This window comes from Falco cherrug, chromosome 13 (genome assembly GCF_023634085.1).
Source record: "Falco cherrug isolate bFalChe1 chromosome 13, bFalChe1.pri, whole genome shotgun sequence".
Classification (NCBI taxonomy): Eukaryota; Metazoa; Chordata; class Aves; order Falconiformes; family Falconidae; genus Falco; species Falco cherrug.
The window spans coordinates 6,585,650-6,609,006 of record NC_073709.1 but is presented as its reverse complement, the minus strand read 5'-3'; the positions used below and the strand labels follow the sequence as shown (position 1 = coordinate 6,609,006).

The following is a 23,357-nucleotide window of genomic DNA, read 5'->3' as shown; positions in this document are numbered from 1 at the left end:
TTGCTGTTTCTTGGAAGAACACAAGGCATATTTACCAAACCACAATTCTATTACAATTAGTCTAATGGCAAAAACTTTGGCTTTACCTTTCTTTCATTTGGATTTTCAAGTAATCCCTTTTTTTCTCCTTGGATTCTTCTGGGCATAAAGTGCACAGTTTGTCTTCAATTAAAACAGAAATAGCAGAAGATCAATAAAGATTTTCATCAGAATAATAGTAATAAAATCCAATGTCTCATGGAACTATAATTTATACTCTCCACGGCAGTGATTTTCTATTGATGAAGTCAGTAAAAGAGCTTCTTCATACGAAAGTTTCAGTTACAAATTAAAGTACAGCCTCATGAAAGCATCTGCCTGCAGAACTGGCCACGTTACACAGACTGAGTTACACTGCAGAAGTATTACCCATTAGACGGCGAGCTTTGTTCAAAATGCTTGACATCTGCTACAGCACCCAACTAATGTAACCTAAATAAAAAGGCCTACTATTATTTCCATACATGTTGTCACAGGATTATCAGAATCAGTCATTAGAGTAACTACACTAACACCACAGCATTGCATTAGCATTTAACAACACTATACCTCACCGTCGGGGTCACAACAACCCCACACAATGCTACAGGCTTGGAGAAGAGCGGCTGGGAAGCTGCCCAGCAGAAAAGGACCTGGGGGTGTTGGTTGACAGGCGGCTGAAGATGAGCCAGCAGTGTGCCCAGGTGGCCAAGGTGGCCAATAGCATCCTGGCTCAGAAATAGCGTGGCCAGCAGGAGTAGGGCAGTGACTGTCCCCCTGTACCTGGCACTGGTGAGGCTGCACCTGCAGCACTGTGTTCAGGTTTGGTCCCCTCACTACAAGACAGACATCGGAGGTGCTGAGATGTGAGGAGGAGGGCAACGAAGCTCCTGAAAGATCTAGAGCACAAGTTTTATGAGGAGTGGCTGAGGGAGCTGGGGGTGTTCAGCCTGGAGCGAAGGAGGCTCAGGGGGAGGCCTCATCAGTCTCTACAACTAGTCTCTACCTGCAAGGAGGCTGTAGTACAGTGGGGTAGGTCTCTTCTGCCAAGTAAAAGTGACAGGGCAAGAGGAAATGGCGTCAAGTTATGCCAGCGGCAGTTTACATTGGGTGTTAGGAAATATTGCTTCACTGAAAGGGTGGGCAAGCATTGGGACGGGCTGCCCAGGGAAGTGGTTCAGTCACCATCCCTAGAAGCATTTAAAACACGTGTAGATGTGGCACTTGGGGACACTGTTTAGTGGTGGACTTGGCAGTGCTGGGTTAATGGTTGGACTCAGTGTTAAAGGTCTTTTCCAACCAAAATGATTCTATGAATCTATGATTTAAGGGCTTTAACTGGTATTTAATATCCAGGCTCCAACCCAGGGTGAGAAGTAGTCATTGTTACTTCCAATTTCTGTCTTCTATTCAGTCATACTTCTTGCAACATACAGGGGAAGGACAGCATGTCATACCCAGTTCAGCATTATGCAATTACAATAACCTTTCTCTCACCTCCAAACCCTTAAGTGGCAAACCATTACTTACTAGCTATAGGCCAGTTAAGAGATGAGATTGAGACAGGAAAAAGCATTGTCTCAAAATAGCATTTAGGTGAGAGACCAAACTCCACACAAACACAGAGAAAAGGAAGGACGCTAGGAGCCCTTCTGGCACACCACTTTTTGCCTTGCTGGTGGCTTATCCATTTTTTAAATCAACAGTGACTTAGCAATTGTGTCATAAACAAACTCCTCTAGACCAGAGGATTTGAGTAATTGTCCACAGGAGTTAACAGTGCTGATGGTTGGTTCTATTCATAATTTCCCATGGAGCAGGGTAAGAAGCCTCTGATTTTTGCAACTTTTGCAAATGTCTGTGCTTATTACAAGGGAAAAAATAATAGCTTTAACTGTGTAGCATCAAGTGGAAGTTCTAATTGACAGTGAAGGCTCTAAGGCCACCCTTTTGCAGATCCAGGAAGAAACTATATCATACGCTTGCATACTGCCTACAGCTATATGCATGAGAAATGCATACCTAACTCACTTTTCACTGGTGATATTTTACAATTAGAAATAAAAGCATAAAGGTTTGAGAAAGTTGGGAGGAGTACTCATTTAAACCTATTCATTTAGATATACTCATAGGAAAATCAAGGACTTTAGATTATAGCATTTGGGTGAATTCACCTGCAAAAGCCGCCTATCTACCATGAATACATTAATTTTCACAATCTGCTGCAAAAACATTGCCAGGAACAGGAAAAAAATACCTACATTATACCTGACAAGCACTACCTTGAATTTGGGAGGTCTTCATAGTTTGATTTTTGATTCATCTCACTTTACAGACATAGCTTCATACTCAAAAGAAGTGATAAAAAGCAGTTTCCATGGGAGCTGAAAAGATAAAAGATGTGTGTAAGTTCTGATACTGACAAAGACTGTTCAACATAATTTCAGGGAATATGGAGCAACTTGCACTCTTTTCATATAACTTCCAAGGGTTTGTCTCATAAGCTCACTCAGATTAAAAAAAAAAAAAGCAGCAATGGCAGCAGTAATGCTCACAACAGAAATGTTAGGATTAGCTCATTATGGAAACCATTTTGGAGCCGAGAATGCTGAAGTAGAGAAGTATAAATTATCTTATTATTTCTACAGCACTTACTAGGAAAGTATTGGCTAGCACAAAGACAGAAGCACTTCTGCAGAGAAAAAAGACAAATGTTTTGCCATGATCTCCAGTGGATCATCATCATCCAAGAACCAAGTTCTGCTTCTTTAAAGAGGACAGCCCAAAAGGTCTTGTATTTCTGTGGGACTGCTTCTGACAGTAGCCTGAGTGGGGCTGGGCTGCTGTTCACTTCTGTATGGATGCCAAATGAAATAATGTTTCTGGAATCTTAATCTAAATTGTCATTGCTGTATGGGAAAGGTTTGCATATGACAAAATTATCATGATTAATTGCATCTACATAGCAAGAAGTACCTCATGACCACTGAGCCTGAAGCTGTGCTAAGAACTACACAGTATAAAAACAGTTCCCAAGAGTTTATAATCTTAAGTAATTATGGCAGAAAAAGCTACATTCTTATTACAAGTAAGCCTTATAGGCACAGTATAATATATTTTAATAAGGACTTATCCATGATTCCAAACTGATTTTATCAGTGTTTTTACCATCTAATTCAGAAAAATATTACCGTGTGACTAATTCCACCCAGGGAAAAAGAAAAGGAATTAAGGACAGTATTTTTTTAATACGAATGGTACCTCGTAATCAACACTTTAGTATTTTATTAAAAATCCTGCTATTAGAGAAATGTCGAAGTCCAGATTCAAAACATACTTGCAGGTCTCCTTATTGGAATATGGTTTTCAGTAAACAAATATGCATTTTTAAGGCTTCTCTTAATATATTAAAAAAATACATCCCTTAGGCCAACAGTATCCTATATCAAACACTGAGGGGTACACTTCTATACTTGTAAAACTGCATTAGTAATTGTCTGTGCAGCCATCTGGTTTCAAAGACCTTTGTGCAGTTTAGGCCTTAAATGTGAAATTAAGGAATCTGAATAGATAAAATGAAGAATACAATATGTACAGTTCTGCAATCAAGAAGGAAATCAATACACCTAATATTTATAATATAAGGTAAAGAATTTCTATAGTCAGAAGTGGGAAGCTTGGAGCTTCCTTGAATAAAATTCCTGTCTATCTTGTATCATGAGTTTGTATCCTCAACAAGAAGAGAACAAAAATGTAGGAAAGTGTCCAAACCAAACTGAATAACCAACCATGTTGAAAATAACAAATATTAGGTATTCAGCAGGCACAAAGACATACTGACGATAAAGCGATCAGTTTAGATTACTTCTGAAAGTGATAAGGAAGTGTGATAATAAAAGACTTTGCAGCAGTAAAGATGGATTAGATCTCACAAAGCACACTAGAAAGATGACAGAAGTTCTTTGCACTTTTAACAGATCAACTCAGGGAAAGCAGAATTGAAACTGAGGTGGGAGGAATAAAGCCAGGTAGAAATCAAAGATAAACAATGAAAATAAACAGGTTTCAAAATTAAGCTAAAAACTTAAAATCCTACATGACCATCTACACTGATAATGGCAGCCAGTGGAACATAGGCCAGAGTGGGAACACATACAGACATCGCCACTCCCCAGGTAGAAGCAAAACCTGAAGATCTTAATGATTCTAAGAGGAAGTGCTAGGCAATTTCCATCCCAGACTTCTAGAAGAACTGCCATATGAAGTTAGAGATCTGGGAGTAAGCAGTGAAAATAATTTGGGGGTAGTATCATATGATGAGAGTTGCAAATATGGCAGCTATATTTAAGAAGTGAAGGAAAACAGGACACAATCAGCTGTGGATCTGTTAACCTAGCCTTGACAACATGCAAAGTTTAAAGGTATATACTTTTACAAAAACAAAGATACAAAGTTTAGTATGAAAAATGAGATATAATGCAACACAGATTGGTAAAAGATCAGTTCTCCATGAACCAGGCATTTGCCTTCGAATAGATCTACTTTATTATCTATCTATCTATATAAAAACCACTTCTTAGCAGTCTGGACTTCAGAAAAGCACTTTGTATGCCGAGTTAGTTAAAAAGCGGGTAAGAATACTATTGTAGGATGGGACACAGCAAGCCAGGGAAAAGACATAATGGAAAGCATTAGGCTAAGGGAAGGTTGAAACTCATATAAGTTAATGGCCTTTCAAATAAATAGTGGAGAGAGTGAGGAAAGAAAAAGGAAAGAAATAGAGTGCTAATAGCACAGGTGGGGAAGACTCTGGAGTGGGAAGATAGCAGCTAATCTTTTAATTGCTACATTGTTTAGATTTGATACAGAGTTGCCCAATATCACACAACCATTTAAGAACAAAGGCAGGAATAAAACAAAAGAAAAAACCTTAACACAATTCCCTGTCCCTTCTAAGTGAGATTAATTGACGGATTTTTAACAGCATGTAGGCACCTAACTTCCACACCCTCAAAACACAAAGTTGAACCTTTTAGAAAGCAGCTAAGGGGCCCACACTCCCATTTACTCTATACAAGCAGACATTTAAAAGGCTACAAATATGCCTTACAGGTCACTAGCTACGAGGAGGCAGAAATATTTCTTATATTTTTCATGCATTTATCTAAACACAGGGGAGCCTGATGGCCAGTGTTCCTAGATGCTACAATGAAATAAGTTCACTAAAAATCCTGCCCCTAGAAACGAAAAAGAAATCAGTGTTTGTGAAGTCCTACCCAGATTCAATTTTACAGACAGTGTTAAATTACATATTTAAAGACTTCTGTTCAACAGCTGATATTCCTGATCTAAACAGCATCACGGACAAAATAAGATTTCAGTATTAATAGCAATTACCGCTCTTCTGGAACGATAAAGTGTTAATGCACACACACAAACCAAACTAGCATTTCGAAGTGCCATGAGAAGAGATTACATCATTACTACAGACCATCTGCTAGGAATAACACAGAATAACTGTGACAGCTACTCACATAAGTCAATATGCTAAAAAAGTAGGGTATTTCTGCAGAGATAAGAAAGAACATATGGTCCTTACTGCCAGCTAAGGGTCCTTTTTAAAACAATTTTCCTCAATCTGATTTGCTTTACAATTACACTAAATCCTGCCATGATTGCTCTTCTAGAGCACTTACAGAATTCGGCTTCCCTTAGAGATGTATTTTTCCTTCTCCTAGTTACCGCCTTTATTATTGATTTTTAGATAATCCCTGCAGTTACTAGAAAAAGGTTTTGGCAAGTTTCCCTAGAGGCCTGCAGATGCCTATTACCCTTATCAATAGACCATCCTTTCACCCCCTTAGCTACCATCCTCAGTTACTAACTGGTTGACTATGCATATATTCTGTTCAGAGAGCAGCAGGGAGAACATTTAATATCCTCTCTCTAACAAACAAGAAAGGCAACAGCTGCTGGCCTCAGCAGAGGGTCTGCTCAGGGAACCTGTCCCAGAGAGAAGTCTGGCTGGACCCAGCTGCGGAGAACTAAGCAATTCCCCCTCCCCATGGCAAAACGTGCTGTAAGAAATTTGGACCATTTTATCCTCTCCTTATTGGAAGGTTATTGTACTACTTGAAAAACCCTTTTAACCAGTGCAGAAGAACTGTAATCAGAAAAGTATTTTCATTAACATCTCTGACACAGAGAGGTCATATCACAGAAGGGGAGGGGGTTCTTTTGTCAGAGAAATAACACACCAAATATTCTGTTAACAGAATAGAAACCACAGCCCTGAGGACAGGGCTGCTAGCATGTAAGCTGCTTTCTGAGAACTAATTGATTGGCTAAACTGAGAAGAAAAGCTTAATGAAACCTTTTAGAGCTATTAGCATAAAATTCAGAACTAATACCCAACTCGGGCTGCCTGTGTTGTATGGGACTCGGACATGCCTGCTGCTCCAGAAACCGGGGTAACCAGAGGCACTGCTTACCGCGGGGGGTGGCTACATGACTGTCAATGCCAATTTTGTTAGGTGAACAGCCACTATGCTTAAATTTCTTATTTTAGCATTTGGGGGGTGGGGTGGGGGTTGTTTTGTTTTCAATGTATGGTTTGAGAAAAACATCAACTGTAGATTTTTATATTTTTTTTAAGACAGAGAAGGAAGAATTTTATTATAGTCCCCCATTCTTCCTCCAAGTGAATGCCAAATCTCAGAAACCACAAAGCAAATACAAGAATGTCAAAGCCTATTAAACATAATTCAAGCATTTTTCCTTTTATTTTTTGGGTTGGCAGTCCTGTTCAAAAATGGGGCATTTACACTTCAGAGCGAAAACAGAGAGAAAGACTGAAGGGGTCCAGAGCTCCTTTGAAGAAAGGAGTTGTGCCTTATCTCCTTTAGCTCCTTTAAAGGGAGCTGTGCTCTCCTTAGTCTCCAATTGCTCCAGCTGCCACTCAGGAGAAGGGACAGAAATGCTCAGGGTTAAAAGCTTCTCCCCTCCCTCCAGCCCAAGCAATCAGGAGATAAGATGACATAAACTCAAACCATGGCCCCAGGCCAGCCCCTTAAAAGGCAGCCAGAAGCGTTTAAGGAAGATCGCTGGTGCTAGGACCTGGCTGCTGCCCATCTCCGACAGCAGTCGCTGCAGTCCCAGGGCTGCACGAACTGCTCAGCACTGCGGGAACTGGGAGTGCCGGGCTCTTCTCATACTGGGCGGATCCAACACTCACTATCGGTAATTTTGCTGGCTCTGTTCTTGTCCCAGCTTGCTCGGGTTCAGCAAGGCTGGTACAGGGCTAGACTGCAGTTGAGCAAATACCCTTGCAATTCAAAGCTCCTGCTTTTGTTCTGAGATGAGGAAAACTGCTATTTTTCCACGAGCACGAGGTACAGCCAAGGTTGCTCTCTGATAACGACTGATTAGAATTGAGTGTAATGGAAAGCGGAAGCCTGCTGTTTTGGGGCTAATTCGATGATTGATTTATACCCGTTAAACAGGTGGTAGAACTTCTGGCTGCTAGTTAAAGATTTTTCCCCTTTACTGCCACAGTATCCCACTATATGACAAATATTCACATTACTTGTTATCACAAATGCACGTAGTTACCTGGCAGGAGTATCCGCAAGTAGCCAAAGGTCAAGCGGAGCCATCTGAACTAGCTGGTCACTGAGAAACTGTCACCAGGGACTGAGCCAGCTGGCAAGATCAGTGGAATTCCTACTGCTGCTCTGTGGATTCACATGAAAAAAAGGAGGGGAAAAAAAAAAAAAAAAAAAAAAAAAGCCCAACCAAACCAAAAAATAAACAACCCAAACCAAAGCCAAAAAATGAAAACAAATCAGCCCAGGAGATCAAACAGGCATTTCCCCCCATGGTAAAATTCTGTGTTAATTCATATATTAAAAAAAGTAAGCATCTAACAAGAGAATGAAACAACAGAATAATCACTGGTGCATGGAGATGTTTTTGAGTAAATCCCATGCAGTTTTGTTTTCTACCCAAAATAAAAACCTCTGGCACCCTGGGGATTAGAAACAGAAAAGCTGACAGATTTAACTCTTGCAGCACAAGTGGTTTTACTATAACATGATACCAACACGATAAGACTGAAACCTGATCACAGTGTGACTCTCATACATTAGAATGTGAATCCCGTTACTATCCAAACACCAATAGTTAAAATGACAATTCGTTTCCTACCACATATCTGTTAAAAAAGTCTTGTATGAGAAGAGGCTCTTGGTTTATTTATAGGCAAAACAGCTGTTTTCTGCATTCCACGACCTAGGCTGAGGTCTGCTCCAAGTCCTGCATGTACCGAGACTGCCTGAGTACAGAGATACCTTGTGTGGAAGTGAAATGTGGAGCTCCTTTCCAAAGCAGTGAACAGTGCCTTCTTCACTGTGTGCTGACACCTCCTACAGAACATAGCTTTAATGGTGATTTTCTTTAATCACAAGAAAAATGATCCATTTTTGATGGTGGTGGCAGACTAACCCAGGTCTGGAACTTGGTTCATTTTAGAAAACAAAGTAGAGAGAGACCTTTCACATCTGTTTTCCTCTCAATTTCCCTCCTGAAATGCTCATTAAATATATAAATGCAAAAGCAAATAATAGCCTCCAGTCAAATTAGCTCATTCATCTAGATAAGATGAAAATATGTTCCTCATCTACACACTGAAATGATTCCGCTAATATCATCCATGTACCCACTTGCAGTAATTTTTTTATTACGGCTCACGTTCTTCTATCCTACTGTACTGTTAGGTGCAGCACACCCAGTTGTGCATCTGCCGCTTTGTAACTGAAGTGTAGAGCATTAGGTACTTCTGTTGGTTAACACTGGGTATGTGAATGTCTGTTGGTACAAACAGGCAACCACCACCACCACCCATATTGTTGCATATACAAATCCCTCCTTTGTAAAGATCCACAAACGATGAGGACTTTTTGGTGTGATCTATTTTGTTCTCAAGTGATAATATTCATTGCAACCAGAAGTTTTCAGCTCTGTCTAAACTTTTATCCTCATATGGATTCACACTCCTATAGCATTGAAATAGTCTACACTTCTGCCCTCTTATAAGTTAATAACCTTTTAGAGGAGTTTTACATAATTTATTTAGATTCATTATTGCTTTTCTCTCATAAAAGCCACTTCATTTAATACAGCTACCCCTTTCTTAATGTTTTCCTGTCTAGAAATTGGGGGGGGCGCACACATGTCCTGTTCTGACATCATTATCAACATTTTGCCAAGCAGCAGCCAGTATCTACAGTCTTGCCATCAGTCTCATGCTGGAGGAGAAATCAACGATGTATTCTAGATTGCTTTGCTTTATATGCATGCAGGCTACAAAAAGTCAAACATAAGCAAGCAATTCCTTCTCCCAGGAATTCCAGTCTAGTATCTTTGGCTGGTTCCCCAAGGCCAAAAGTAAATCAAGAAAAGACTCAAAGATCAAGACAGAATAAGGCTTCCTATGACTTACACCATTTCGGACAGGACCTCTACACAGTCCTGAATAATCCCAAAAGAACTATCAGCACAATACATCTTCCCAAAACAGAACATTTACACACTAAGTAAAAGAATGTGAAAGACTGGCCGTCGCAATTTGGACTCTTCAAACACATTTGGCAATGCTCGTCAGTCCAGTTAAAACTGCTCTGTAGTTTACAGGGGAGCACAAAACTCATACAAAGAAGCAGAAAATGATACATGCACACATTGAGGTATTAACGTTGATTAAATGATCAGTTTAATTAAACTAGGCAAGTTTAAGCACAGACAAGCCCTGCAGTGTATTTCTACTGAACACATAAAAAAAAAACTGGGGGGGGGGGGGGGGGGGGGGAGAGACCCACTAAGTTTTAACTCTTTTTTTCCCTCTCTCCCCACTTCATTGCCCAAACATACTCATCTTGTTGCTCAGACGGCATGCATGGTTTGTGCTGAGCCATTCAGATATTACAACGTAGTTGTTGGATAGGTCTGCTGTAGGCATTTTCCTACGAAACATAGTATCTCCCTACACGTAAGCCAGCACAGCCTTCACTACTACTCATGGCCTTCTTGCTTTGACAGCCAGCAGGTGCTTCAACTACTGGCTGGGCTAAGCCTGTACTAAATTGAAGTGCAGACTGAAGCAGTCCCCAGCTGGCTCCACAACTGATACGGCAGGTGAGGGACTGACAGCCAACTTTTCACAGCCCTCCCCTTATGTTCTGAGCGTAACTCTGCTGAGCATAAGCCATGCAAATTGCAGAATGTGGCTCCAAGGTTTGTAAACCTCAGTTTAATCATACGTAGCATATCCAAACAGGAGCTCTGTATGTCTTTTTCTTCTCTTTGTTTTCTCTGCTTTCTCAAAAGCTGTAACCAACGACTTGGCTCTTGTTTCATGCAAGGCTGCCAGCTTCTATAAACAGACTCAAAACCTGGCAATCAGTATGCAGAATTCTGGTTGCAATATCTCTGCTTTGCTGTCTATTTTTGTAGATGCTTATTTCAAATGCTTGCAAGCCAAGGGTTTTTTCCTTTGGTTAACTATTCCATCTTAAACAGTATATAAGATAAATGCCTTCAGAAAAAGATTCCAACTATCCTTCAGGTGATTGGTACTACATGAAAGGGACTTAAAAAGAGAGTTTTTCTTTCTGTCATTGCCAGATTTGCAAGTCAGTATTCTGCACACAAAAAACCATGCTCATTTACTCAGTTCCCTTATCTTCCTCCTTTCAGTCTCTCAGCTGATACCAGGCATGCCAAGTTCATGGTGATTCCCTAATGCTGCGCTGCTGCTCACTAACTCTTCCAAAGGAACATTCTCTACATCTATTTAGCAAGATGGCTTTTAAAAATAGGAACACAAAATCCAGTGCCGAGTTCAGGATAATTATGGGAGATACAGCAGGTGCAAGTATTCTCTTACACAGCATTTTCTGATGACATGACAAAGAAAAACTTTATTTTCAAAGGGCTTAGAGGGACTTTTCAGGGTACTTCTGTTGTACAGCTTTTGAGAACTAGAGTAAACAGCCTCCTGTAAAGAAGCGTGGCCAAGCTAATAAGTGGAAGTGTAATTTCCGAGTGATGTTCAGCCTGCTTGATAAGCCAGACAGCATTTTTCTCTCAAAAATTCACCAGGATCCTGTCAGAAGAACAACCTAGATTTGCACCACAGACCACTTGGCCCAGAATTCAGGCTCCTAGTGCCTCCAAGGTCTAGGACTCAGGACCTTCATTCCTTGGCTGAGGTAAGTACTAAGCCTTTGCTACATGATCTTCGAAAGCTACTGCTTTAGTCCCTGCCTGAAGGGAGACAAGACAGCCAGGAGCAATGCCATAAACTTTTTTTGATATGACATAGCATAGGAGGGACTAAGAATTCCCAGGACGGATCTACCGTTCCAAGGGGAACAATCATCATTTTGCAGTGGCACCCGAAGTCTGTAAATTCACCCCAGTGTTTTCTGGATAGGGCAACCAAAATCCCTTTCATCCCATGAGTACCAGAAAATGTTTTTGTTTCAGTTTCAAAAGGCCAAATTACACCAGACAAGACTGAGCTCTCTGAAAAGGGCCAGGAAGGTGTCTGCGCCTCCTTAGTTGCACCTTGTCCCCAGACTTCCCACTTTCATCCATTTCTCACTGTCACAGAATTCCCAGTTGAAGACAGGGAATTTGAAGACAGTAAATGTTTGATAAGTGGAAACAAATGCAGATAAACCACATCTCAATTTAATCTGTGATTTACTGGAATTTGGAGTGGGGACCAGACACATAGCCTTACATGCATACATAGCCCTGTACTTTGATTGTGTGATAGTTCCAGAAGTCAGCTCATGGTGTTTATACTCTAAAATATCATGGAATAACTTTTGTGGATAAGAAATATGTTACTGTTTAATCTGATTAATTTTTTTCCTCTTGCCTGATGCTGAATAAATTATTTGGAGATCAGCTTTTAATTTTCCAGCACAAGAATTTTTCATATTATGGAATTTAACACATTAATGTGATGGTTGGTTGATCCTGTTGAACCTATTTCAAATCCAGCCAAATTCAGTCTAAAGATTTATCCACTTTGCAGTTAGTTTTACACATCCATTGGCTTTTTCTGTTCAACAGCAGAAGCATTGGGGAACATGTTTCTTCTATGCAGAAGCAGACAAAAGCTTTTAACATAAAATAAGAGTTGCAACCTCCTCTCTTAATGAAAAGACAGGATCCAATTTTATATTATAAGTGCTGTCCATTTGATGGGTACGCAAGTTCCAGCAGTAGCAGGTGCACAAACTGGGAACCCTATCTGTTTCAATCCTGACGGCATTTCTGGCATATCCACTATCTTTGATCAGATACCCCTGCAACTTGTTATTTCCAGTGCTGCAAAGCTGTAGCTCAACAAGCCATGCTTAAACCTCTCCACTTCCAAGAGATGCTCTCCTGACTGGTAACTCTTCACACCTTTCATTCTTCCCAGACAGGAAGCACTTTGTCTTTGCTACAGCAAGATGTAACCCAGTCCTTTTATGTCAGTCTTTGTGCTGGCTGAACTGCTCACCTGATATCCCTCCAGGGAGCTAGTTCAGGAAACTAAATGGTCAGCAACAAGTCCCACAAGAACTTTTCTGCCAGTTAGCTCGCTAAACTGTCCCACTCTTCTTCCAAAGCTAGCACAAGGCAGGGGATGAGCCCTCTCAGGGCAGTTAGCCATCCACATATCCATATATAGCTACAAAGCAAAATTTAATCTCATAATGTGGAAGCACTCATACCTCGGACCACTCCTCAGAGGGCCATCCACCACCTTCAAAAGGCAATACACTAGATAAAGTCACCTTATGCATTCTCTCATGTGCATCTTTCTTTTGTCCTGTCTTGGTGTGCGCTACAAAGAATAGTAGCACTGAAAATATTAGTGTGTGCTTCATAGGCACTATTGAATTTGTTATGCTGTTCAAAAGGCTCACAGATAGCAATATACAGCAAAAGGCTTCTGGCTGAAAAAAGAAACCTGGCAAAGGGAAAACGATTGCCTGCTGAAGTGTGAAAGATTTCTACCATAAAATAATAAAGGTGTCATTTTCAAGTAACAGATTAGTACTTCAGAATGTAGTATAAATGCTATAAAAGACTACTCAAAAGAAAAAACCAGAAATTTTCCCAGGTGTTGACAGTGAATGTAAGTAATTCACACAGCTTTTCCATCTAACCTCTTCCTCACAGTTTCATTTTCAGAGACCTCAAAAACCTTCTTACTGCAACATTTTAGGAACAGAAGTCTTATCTATTACAGCACAATAAAACATCAAATCTAAATCAAGCTCAGCTACACTTATTTTACTATCAGGTTACAACAATGCTGCAAGCTAAAAATTTAGAAGCAAGTTTTGGAACTAAGACAATGCCTATTTGTAAACAATAAATACAACCTAATTATGTAATTGTTTCCACAGTTTTCTGGAATGCAATCTGCCTTCCTAGACTTTTTTTTTTCCCCAAACTGTATCAAGTAGTAGGAAGTTCTTAGTCTCATCTTTCAAGCTAAACAAAATGCACCAAAATAGTCTCAGACTACAGATCTATTTTTTTTTAATGACAGAATGATTTAGACGCATCACTGATTTTCTAATTCCTTGTGCTTAAAATATTCTGTTGAACTACCCAGAATTCAAGAAGTTTTAGAGATGCCGGATTTACTAATGCTGGCACAAAGGCAAAAAGCCAAAGCCGCCCCCTCTAGACTTAAGAAGGTCAAACAAGAATAAACACAGCCAAGAATTAGTTCAGAAATTTGGAATTAGATGATGTACAATCAAATCTTAGCCTCATTATAGTCATTATAACACAACTCCCATCCGATGTCTTCAGCAGGTACAGGGGGTTCACCTTTCCCCCAAAATATCTTGCTTTAGGCTCTAAACACTCAAGTTTCCAGTGCTGCAAAATACTGAATCTCAAATCCAGCAAAGCAAATTACTAAATACTTCTGCAGGACTGCTCTGCTTAATGTTGGCAGCCAGCATGCCTGGAGTATCAGACATTTCTCACTCTCTTTCATTTCCTTATTTGACTTTGCTGACCCCAACTGTGATATGGTGAATCACATCTTGTCCTCAGGCACTCCAGTTCTACCCAGTCCTTACTCTCACAGACATCCCCACCCAGGCTGGGGGATTTATTTAGAGGCACAGGGGTTCAAAGAGTTTTTGCACCTTTCTAACAAAGAGATTCACTGTAACCTGCAGGTAATCTTTGATCAGCAAGACAATTCTCCTGAAGTTCCTAGCCTGCTTCACAGATTACTCATGCTGTGAACTCGATTGATCATTCTGTTGGCAACCTTAAAAGTTTGTATAAGTAGCAGTTCTACTCAGCTGGTAAGCCTGCCAATGGACAGAACTGACCCCAAGAACAGAGTCCAGTTTCAAAAGAACTCAATTGTCACTGTTAGTCCATCAACAGCAAATCCAAATATTAATTTAACATGCATGTTACTGAAATAACCTGATAAGCATTAGTATACAGGCAGGAATCAGTGACTTAAATTATATTTGCTCTTCTAACACATCTAGTGGAAGCCTGAAATTATTTTGCTAGCTAGAGGCCTCTCTTGTGTTGAAAAATAGCTGTAAAAGAAAATTATTTTGATTCCTCAGCACCAAGTGTTTAAGATTGTTTACAAATAATTGGTAAATCCTAACGACCTAGCACAATACCTTTCTATTATTTCCAAGCAGTTAATGCCAACACTTTCAGAAGCGGCTCTTTTTTTGGTGCATTTTTTTCATCCAGCTTTTACAATCTATTGCTTTTCCTTGTTCTAGACACTTGAAGTATGCAAAAAAGATTAGCCATAGAAATTTAGGTGTTCAAAGTGAGGGGATCCCTCTGAAATTTTGGATGTAAAAGACTAGCACATGTTCAGAGCTATTTAGTATCCTTACTGTTGGATTTTCAAAATACTGTTATTCTGCTCCTCTATTCTATAGTGCCTACTACACCATAAACACTCAAAATAACAACTGACAGTATAAAGTGTTTCCCAGAACAGGTGCTATTTCAACTATTCAAAATTCCTTTAAAGACTATCCAAATGCCACTCTCCTCTTTAAAACAACAAGTTTTTCAGAAGTGCTTCAGTAGACAACTGATGTCTCTCCAAAGGGGATTCAGCCTTTCAGCAGATGGTGTTTAGTTAAAACACAGCAGGAAGGACAACATATGTAATGATCTTTACTTTGTTGCCTTTCTTCTTACAAAACATTCGTCCTGTCTAAAAAGGAACAGTCAGAATTGCACAAAAGGCTTAATACCTCACATTAAACTAGGATAAATTATACTGCCTGCTAAGCAGCCACAGACAAAGGAAGTTTGCGCAATGGATATCACCAAACAAAACCAAACGGGTGTGCTGTCAAATTGCTGCGCTTGTTCGGGAAGGGAGAGCAGTGTGGATGGCAGTTTCTCCAAACTCACTCTCAGCAGAGGCCCAGTACAAAACACACTGAGGACATGGAAAAGGATCCTGAGGCTTTGGATGAACCCTATGAGACTCTGAATTATGGCACAGTTCTTGGATTGTGACTTGCACTTAAACAGCAATGCCAGGTAAATGCTGCCAGGCTGTTGTGGTGTCACTCACCTGCAACAAGGTCTGCCAGAGAGAGTAAAGAGGAGACCCATCTGCTTTTGCAGCCACATGCTGTTAGAGGGGGAACACCTGTGCCTGCATAGATATCCCCATAGCCTATCCTAACACTACATTAAACAGCAAATACACCTTATTAGGCTATTTAGAAACAAAATGACAACATGCATGCAGCCTAAACCAGAGCAACATCTGTGATTTGTGGCAGTTCAACACAATGGACTTACTGCCAGACTCAAAGGCACTGGGCTATGTGGCAGGGAGCAGGAGCCAAGCGTCCCTGTCACTTTGGAGTGCAGCACAGGGTGGGGGTGGAGCGGGGCGGGCGAGGAATCTATGCAGGACAGCCCACCCTCTATGCCAGAGCTGCTGCAGGTGTGAGGGCGGAATTTTCTTTGCTAGGGTGCTCCAGGAGAAGGAGGGGATAGCTCAGAAGCAGAGATTAAATAGCTTGTTTGCGACTCGGCAAGTCAGTAGAGCAGCCAGACCAACATCATGCCCATTGCCCTATTCTGCTGCAACATCTGCTTGTGACAAGAAGATATATATTGCAAGCTATGATAAGCAATGTTTGCATTATCCTTGCCAAATAAAAAAAAAAATTAAAAAAAAAGGCAGCACGACTTGTCCCTGATGAGAAAAATAAATCTCTCAAAGATGGGCATTTCAAGACCTGCATTCTCACATCACCATCCTGGTTTCTGGAATAAATATCATGGTATATTAAAGAAGCATTTCCTGGAGACACTGTACCAGTGCATGTTTAGTATGTGAACTACAGACACTGAGGAAGGGGAGGTACAGCAGGCAGAAAACAGTGTACACAATTTTGTATGGGAGGCTAACGAATAAGAGCTGGTCATGTTCTTGTTATGAAACAGACAGGATATACTTCAGAGTATATATGCTTTTTAGCTCCAAAGAAAGCAAATAATATATATGCTTGTCAGCAGTTTTAATGCAAAAAGACTTGAGAATGTTACGAACAACTAAAACAGCTGATACAGAATTACTGCAAGTACATGAAAATGTGGACACTACCAATTGGTGGAAATTTCCAGATTCAGATCTTTCTTCACCCAGATAAAGCCTGCCTAACAGTCAGCAACAAACTAAAAAACATTTCAAGTTTTCCTTCTCCCAGCTGTCACCTTAACATTGGTAGACAAACATGTATTTAAGCTATAGTGCCAGCAAACGTATTTTCTCCAGATGCTCTGCTTATTTTCTGAATAACCTCTTAAAAACAAACCAAAAGGACTACATTTTAAGGACAAATAAATAACCCATTATTATTATTATTATGCAGGTTTCCTATACGCCACTGATGAGGGTAAACATCAAATTCCATAGAGGAGGAAGAGAACTAATAATACACTTTTCAGCACTTACCATACAGAATTTTTATTGTAGTGAGGGAGAAGAGCAGCAAATTTCAGAGTACAAAATGGAAGGCAATTTAAAAATGTTTCAAAAAAGGGCTAATTACACAGATATTTGTATTTGCAAGCCCCTCCATGCTAGCATTGAGTCACTCCACCCAAAAATACAGATCCCACTTCCCTAGTATATCCACTTCCCAAGCTCATCTTTACTTTTGCATACTTACTTATCAAAGGCCAGTAACTCTTCTGCTGGGTGTAGAGCTGCAAGTGAAATACATTTGTCTTATCTGTTCTAAGTTCCCAACCAAACTAAAGTAAGGATTTTTGGAACCATCTCTTTATGAAATCACATGAAAGGGATATTCCCATTTGCTTTCAGATTTAACCAGGGATCTAACTGGAGCAAAGGAAGTTTTCAAAGTCTGGCCCTGTTGCCACTGAGGAAGAAAATGGACTCATTATCCGTATGCAGTTCAGACGCTATGAAGCTGAGCAGTAAGAACAGGAGCAGTCTATCTGCAGGAAGAGCTGGAGGCCAGGTGCAACTAAAACTAGCTCTAACCCACCCATTCCTCCCAAGATTACACCTTTCATGGAAGGTCCTGTGGAACAAGGTAAAAAAGAGCAGAGAAAAACAGATGCCAAGAAAATAAAGACATGGACACATTCTTACTTTGCAAGCATTCCACCACACAATATACCTAAAAAACATACCTCACCCCCACTGCAGCTCTTCCTACCAGATGCCATCACAAGTGTTTTACCTTCACAAAGATTAATTGTGCAGTGCAGCTAGAGTCTGAGCTCACAGCATGCTCACATCCCAGGATCTCTATGCTTACCACTGAACTATGCAACAGGCTGATTATCCTGTCCCTCCTCCCGAGCAGTCTGAAGGTAGCAAAGATCTGTGTAAACTCCTACAACAAACATCTGTCTCATTACAGGCTTGGTGAATTATTAATTGGTTGAACGGTAGAGATGGCAGCAAAAGTAATGATTATGGGAAAACATCAGAAAAAATAAATCTCTAATAGCTACAGATTTTTTTTTTTAATTTGAAATTGATCCATGAACACGCACAATTAAAAAATTAAAGCAACTCTAAACTACTATCAAATTTTTGCACCCAACAAGTTCTGTTACAGTCAAATCAATGATAGCTGCAAATGTCTGGAGAGTGAAAATTACACAACTTCAATAAAATTTCTATGCATGGGTACTCACCAAGGAACAATAAGAAGTATGTTGAAAGTACAGGGTCTGTCATTGACAGATCTCTTCAAATAAGTAGAGCAGTACATTTAAAAGCGTACATCCCTCACAGGAATAGGCATTGCTCCCTGCAAACAGAAACAGGACTCACTGTGGACAACAAGACCCTTGCAGCTACTGGCAGGGCAAGGATGGCTCCCTTGTGGACGGGAAGTGGGACTGGGACACTTTGTGGTCCCTAAGAAAAGGCAAAGACCTAGAGCTGCTGGACTTGTGTGGAGATGAGTGGGAATTCACTCAGCAAAATGCAAGCCTCCCTCTCCAGTTATCATTCCCTCATTCCCCGTAACTGGTCCCCTGCCTCACCAAGCCAGGGATGTCCCTGGGACAGCGGGATAATTTACGGTTCCCTCTGTGTACCCACCATATGCAGTGAGAGGGAACAGCACGGGGGCAGTGTCAGACCCCTGGACAAAGCTTTCCCCAGGCATGTCCAGCTACCAGCACCTCAGAACCAGACCAGCCTGTGATTATGGCTGCGGCCAGGGGGGCTGTGGGGACAGAGGAGGCAGAAGGGAACAGAGATGATGGAATGAGACAGAACTAGGAAAGGTTGACCAAAAAAAAAATAAAAGGAGGGGAAAAAGGAAACTTTGACAAGAAAAATGGTGAAAAAGCAAACTGAGAAGAGTGCCCACCATAAAGCAAAGAAGGGAAAAAGGGAAGAAACATGAGGATGAGTGAAAATGCAGACTCTGGAAAAGACTAGAGCACCACAAAAGGAAATAGTAGGCCAGACAACAGAGAAAGAGCAGATGCAGGGAAGTCATGGTTTTGTTCAAATTTTACTGTAAGTTTCATTTCTACAATGACCTTGGTTGGTTTAGTTGCGCTAGCAAAACAAAAACAAAACTGGGAATTCCATAGTTGTCCAAATCAAAAAATGTACAGAAGAAAACTGAAATGACAAATGTTTCTATGATTTTGGCAGAAGCTCAAATGGAAAAATTGAGTTCAGTTGACGTTTTCATTTTTTGGGAACAATGATTTTCTTTTAAAATTCTCTTTGAGAGATTTTTCTTATTGGTACCTTATTTAGTTGGAACAACATCTTGCATTTACATACTTGTACATAACACTAGGTCTTTTTATCACTAAAAACAGTTGTTAATACTGTAATAGTAGTTGAGTTTCAGTATTTGGTAACTTAAAACTTCAAAATCTCTGTGAAATCCATCCACACTGAATGCACGGCAGCATCTGTCAGCCTGAATTAATTTAGAACCAGGCAACACTGAGTGGAAGTTTATGCACAGGGCACAGTACACACGCAGGCAAACAGCATGGAGCATGCTTTCAAATATATTTGACTGTACAAGCACATAAACCACCAATAACATTACAATATTTCTTCCCCTTAATCAGAATCAAAGTCAATAATACTGTGCCTGAGGTTCTGCAAACACAAAACCCAAGAAAGTAAATGTTTTTAGTTTCTCAACATCAACAATCATAATTTGTCTTTAAAGCACAGATATAGAAAGCAACATTTTACAGTGTGTATCTATGCATGCACATAGACATTGTCTATACATATAACATGTAGTCCTAAGTTATTCAAAGAAGGAAACAGCTCCTTTTTAAATATTTATTCTACTGTTTTATCAAATCTGAACTACTATGCTATCTCTCATAACTGCTAGTGTCATTTTTTTATACGTGCAACTATCTTAGCAATTTAATTGTGTGATCGCGCTGATGATAATATGCTAGCAAATGCACTGAAAAGCATCAAAGTAACAGTAATTACCTTTTAATAATGAGGCCTTTTCCTGTCACCAACTGTTGATGTTTCCTTGAGGACTGGGCAGGTGGAAACCTAATTTGGCTGCATAACATTTAAGGCTGTGGTTTTTTGTGTGATAAGAGCACCTATTGACTTCAAACAGGAACAATAGGACCTAAACCAGCATAAAACACGGTGAGCACAGAAGAATCAATACCTGTGCAAACCCATGTTAGTTGTTTTAAATGTAACAAGCAATATTACTGCATAATACTTGATGACTGGCAAGAGAGAAAATACAACTGTAAGATCGTGTCCTGTATTCCTCCTCCTTGGTGTGTAAACTCTTCAGTAGTTTAAACACAACCCTGAAGAAAATTATGACCTATGGATCTCTGCTCAAGTGCATACATCTGTCTTAACACTATCATCATAGGGTTGGCTTCATATACAATAAGTCAATGTTGTTACGTGTGATTTTCACAAGAGCTACATTTAATAAGCATTATTCTTTAAGCTTGCATAATGATCAGGCTTGTACACTGTGACCCCAACACTACGGAATTGTGCCTTTTTTATTCTTGCCAATGAGACACACAAGAGAACACAAAAAATGTTTCTCTGTATGTAAAATAAATAAGAACAGGTAGATAGATCCAAAATATAGCAAAACAACAAAATCCTATCTGCAGCTAAAATATGACATGAAGTTAAACAGGAAAGAAGAAATCTAAATCTTCTTATTTGAATAAGAAGTCATGTCTCTACTTTTAACCGGCCAGCTCCAGCTGTGCACAGCAATTAAACATACTATATGTACAGGCCGGTGCTATTGTGTTGTGGGATTTTTGTTTAGTCTGTGGTAAATGGCTTCATTTTAAAATAATAATAAAAGAGAACTTTGTCTTATCAGAACTCATGCCAAGCAACTATAAAGAATCTTGATGGCTCTTTCATTTCACATGGGGCTTTAATCCGCTACAATTACCTTCTTCCGGCATGTGTGTGTTCCCTCTTCATGACTGACAGTGCATGTAGAAGTCAGGATAACTGATTTTGGCAACAAGCCACTTTGGTACAACCTTTTCACTTACCTATTTAAAGCATTGGCCATTCCTGAGGTTTAATCCTCAGTTCCTCACTTGGCCAGAATGCTTATGGATCTGGGTTTTTTTCTACAATGGATTAACTGACCCATTTATTTCTGCTCCCCTATTTCCTAGACAATACGATCTCATCTGTAGTTGACTGGAGCACACACCTTCAAGAGATCAACAAAAACCAGCAAATTACAGGTTTTGTTTGTATATTTCTTTCACTTCACAACCTACAAACATCAGGGACATCTAGAACAGAACTAATGTGCTCCAAATAACGCAGGATTCTTTGCAAAAATATTCTTCCTATAAAATAATAAGTCCCTATTTGTGTTCACCACTGGACTCACTGCTAAAATTATTTTAATAAGATGTCACTGTATTTATTGTATTGTTAGTAACTTCTCAGGGGTTTAGATTCTTCCTATTTTAAAATTGCATAAATAAATCAGCATAAAAGGAAAAATATTTAACTGAGACAATTCAAGACCCACAAAACCAAAGGAAATATCCAAGAATTGCTTTTAAATGACTACTAGGTGCCATTTTCAGTTTATGACTGATTTGTGATTTTTACACCTCTTATCCAAACGATCCTAGATATCCTTGGCTTCTGAGGAAGCTGGAAACCATAGAATTATTTCAAAGATGTCAGTGATTCTTTCAAATCCAAGACTGAAAACAAAGCTCTCTGATCCAATCTCACAAGTTCACATACCAGTAGTTTGCACTAATTTCTGCAAACACAAATTCCACGTAGTGTAGATGTAAGCAAGGTTGCAGCAAAACTGAAGTTGATGGGTTTGTATGCTACTAACAAATTTCCCCAAAGAACTGAAAAAAAACCCCAAAACAGCCAACCAACCAGTGCTATCACTGAAAATCCCCATTGGGGAAAAAAAACCCTTGTATAAATGAAGTGTTAGAAAATAATTTAATCTGTGTATGTCTATAACTGAACTAAAACCTTTCCTTGGAGCCAGGACAGATTGTTCTAGAGCAGTACATTCTTCCAGGATATGTACAGCTACATGACCTGTTCTGTTTTGCAGGGGAAACTGATCTTTTCCGAATGGCTGCACTGAATGTAATTTTCCATGGAGTTTTAAGAGACTGCAATTACTGACATTACTGCTGCAAGCAAAGAAGGTGAAAGTTAAGTGTTAGTTTGTAAGATGTGCTAAGCCATTAACACAACTGCCTTTTTGCAAAGGCACAGACCTTCAGTGAACAGCAAGATAACTTAAGTTTTGCTGACCAACTGAAGTTACAACAACTAGGTAGATTACTCTTTTTAAAGATTAAAATATAAAGCAAAATATTTGAGATATTTTCTTTTTATATAAAAATTCTGTAACTCTAATAGATGCTTATCTCTACTAGAAGAACTATTCCCCAGCAATGACCAGAGGGTAGCATGGTATAAAAAAGCCAGCATGATCAGATTAGAATAAGATAATTTGGTTCCTCTGTTTTAGAAACAACTGGTGTTTCAGCTGAAACAGTCATCAGCAGAATAATTGTCAAAGTTTAACTTTATTAATATCAATCTAAGTTACATTGCAATGAGGTGAAAAGGGTCTGTTCACTGCTACCTCTGAGCTGTCGCTTATTTGTCCCAGCCTTGACTCTTAATTAAATACTGTCTCTGTAATAACTAGCAGTTCTTTAGTGAGGCTCTCATAGCTTTTCTGAAAAGCTTAAATAGTACGAACACTTAAGAGAAGATTTCTGAAAGCTCAGAGGTAGCTTTCAGTGCCATTTGTACTTCTGAATCACCAAGGAACCATAAGAAATTTCCCCAGGAACTACCATGAGATTTTTTTGCTATCTTACCAGCTCAGCGTGATTTTTAGTAGGAAAACTGTTCAAATTACATGTCAGGTTTACAGATTCAAAACACTACTCAGTGTGATGTCACCCAACTTTACAGCAGCTGTTACAACCTTAAACCTTTGCAGTTACTCAAGTCTATTTTAACTCCTACAGTCCATTGAAGGTGACAGCTTTGCACAAAGGCTTTACTATCCCATACTAATACAATTAAGCCTTAAAGCCTAGATCCTTTTAAGTATTTCAGATGGACAGGCTGTCAGTCTGTACAAACATCTGTCACACAGGGCCTCCAACGCTGCAAGGTCTTACTGACAAGAAACAGCTTACAGGTCTGGAGCCTACCTCTGTATTGT

The 23,357-nt window shown here is 39.7% G+C and overlaps 1 long non-coding RNA gene across 8 annotated transcripts in view; it reads right to left on the bottom strand.

Moving 5' to 3' along the window:
• LOC114017644 (uncharacterized) overlaps positions 1-17,961 on the bottom strand; it is a 36,571-nt gene extending 18,610 nt beyond the window's left edge. For 3 of the 8 annotated variants that reach the window (XR_003562806.2, XR_008734907.1, XR_008734912.1), the window contains exons 1-3: positions 17,785-17,954; positions 2,301-2,402; positions 87-162 (exon numbers count right to left, since the gene is read on the bottom strand). This is a non-coding gene — a long non-coding RNA (uncharacterized LOC114017644). Of the gene's footprint in view, positions 1-86; positions 163-2,300; positions 2,403-17,784 lie in introns of all 8 variants that reach the window. The other 5 variants (XR_008734910.1, XR_008734911.1, XR_008734908.1 and 2 more) reach the window with 3 other exon arrangements.
• Between the last annotated feature and the right edge of the window lie 5,396 nt (positions 17,962-23,357).